Source organism: Neovison vison, chromosome 4 (genome assembly GCF_020171115.1).
Source record: "Neovison vison isolate M4711 chromosome 4, ASM_NN_V1, whole genome shotgun sequence".
In the NCBI taxonomy this organism is placed as follows: domain Eukaryota; kingdom Metazoa; phylum Chordata; class Mammalia; order Carnivora; family Mustelidae; genus Neogale; species Neogale vison.
This window is the reverse complement of record NC_058094.1, coordinates 149,805,421-149,807,706: the sequence shown is the minus strand read 5'-3', so window position 1 is coordinate 149,807,706 and position 2,286 is coordinate 149,805,421. Positions and strand designations below refer to the sequence as shown.

At 34.6% G+C, this 2,286-nt stretch overlaps 1 pseudogene; it reads right to left on the bottom strand.

Annotated features, from left to right (window-relative positions):
- Positions 1-1,280: 1,280 nt before the first annotated feature.
- Positions 1,281-1,693, bottom strand: LOC122904020 (annotated as a pseudogene).
- Between the last annotated feature and the right edge of the window lie 593 nt (positions 1,694-2,286).

The following is a 2,286-nucleotide window of genomic DNA, read 5'->3' as shown; positions in this document are numbered from 1 at the left end:
CCCCCATTCAACCATTTCAAGTTTGCTATCATAGCATGTTTATCACATCCAATAAACCAAATTACAAATTACAGTTATAATTTTCAACCATTATTGAGATTCACAATGTTAAGAGTTTTTAGGTCTTTTCTAATCTTTCCAGATCAGAAATAATCCACATATTTAAGCTAGAATAGGTATTAAATGCCATTCCTTCTAAATATAACTTGCAGCCTTGTTAATCATTGGGCTTGGTGATCTTCTCCTCACTTGGGCAAGACAGACTAGTAGTTTTACCCCTCTGCACCAAGCATGAAGGATAAAGTCCTTGTATTCCTAATAGTTTCTAAACCACAAAAACAAACCCTAGAAATAAAGACTAAATACAAATATTAGGAAAGCTAATATTTGCTAATGATTAGAATAAAGGTCATTTTGGGGGATCCCTGGGTGGCTCAGTTAATCAGGTAAGTGTCTGCCATCATCTCAGGTCATGATCCCATGATCATCAGTCTCCTTACTCCATGGGGAGCCTGCTTCTCCCTCTTCCTCTATTCCTACTCTCTCTTTCTCTCACTCTCTGATAAATAAATGAATAAATAAATAAATACATAAATAATATTTTTCAATTCAGGCTCTCTTCTAAGCTGAAGAAGACAAAAGAAATAAAGTATAAGGCAGCAGTTTTATTAATACTGAAAAACTAAAATAATACTAATCACTTAGGTCAGTAGTGTATCATTTCCATAGAAGATACAGAATGCTAGACTCTAAGGCTAGCTGAACTTAGTGTCCAACATTCTTATGTTGTTGCTTTGAAATAGCCTAATACACACTTGCCTAAAACAAGTCATCATTCAGGCCAAATGGAACTTTGCAGAATACTGACCACAGTTATCTAAAGAGACAGGACACACATTCCCTCACTGTTACTGAAACATGTGTCCACTTGGCAAAGTTTGTCTTACTTTCCAGATAGCATGAATGAAAACCAAGAGACCAGAGATATTTCACAGTCAAGTTCCTGACTACTCTGCTCCAATTATCCAACATTCTTAAAAGGAATCTTTAACCAAGCTCTTGTCCAATAAGAAATTTAACAGTACTTGAGGACTACAATATGTCCCATTGCTTTTCTATTTCTCTTGATTTTTCTTTCTCACTCTAGTGTAATAAACTGCTATAGGTTTTTACCAAAATAATGCAGCAGTAGTTCAAAATGTGTTATTTTGCATTACCAAAAGTGTTCAATCACATCATAATGGGTTACATTTGCATATAACTAGATGACCAAACAATGTCTATTGCAGTGATTTAGCAAATTCAGCACAATGTATTCATCATTGTTCTTGTCATCCTTCTCAAAACACCATCAAGTTAATCAGTTCAGTTTCACTCATTGGTGGTGCCTATTCGTTCTCTTTCTTCTTATGAAGTGAGTGATTGCTATGGAAAATTCTAGTCATAATGCAAATTATTGTCATCATAATCAAGCATTTTGGAATAACAGAGCTGTAGCTCTTGTGGAGATATCTCCACCTCTGGTTTGTTGATATTTTTTAGACGTTCCATGATATGCTCTTAGTCATGTACTGTGTTCTCATCCAGGCCCACGCTGTGGGATGGGGGAAGCTCACTCCAGGCACTTCCACCCTGGCACCTGAAGCTTAAAAGCAGACCACACAGAAAGTCTGAGCAGCCATATAGACCTCATGGTCCCCAGTACCATTGCTTCCCCTAGTTTCCAAGTAGTTTTCCTCAGACATGAAGACTTCCAGCCAACTTTTCCTTATTTCTTAAAGATAATCTTAACTTGTTTTTAATTGGGAATAGGTTTGGAAGAATTTCCTAGATAAATTGGTTGTTTTAGTTATTGAAATTTAATTAATAAATACATATTATAAAATTCTAGAGTATGAACAATAATGTTATGAATTATGCTGCCTTGCTTTATTTATATTTTTGTGATGAAAGTTAAGAGAAAGATGTACTACTACCTACCTTCTTTTTCTTAGTGAAAAGAGCTTTTTGCATTCTAAAAGCTTAATAATTCTATGTTTTTGAAATGTTCAAACAGCTAAAACTTAGTTTTTCTCTCTCTTGTAGACTTTGTATTGAGGAAATTTCCATAATTCAATAGTCATACTTCTAATATTTTAATTGGGAACATTTAGAAAAGTGAATGTGCTACGTTATTCTGTAACTAGAGATTCAGTTAGTCAGTATAATGATGGTCTTTTGCCAAAATTAATTCTGACAAGGAACACTGGCATAATATATTAAATGCCAAGCCATAGAAACAACACC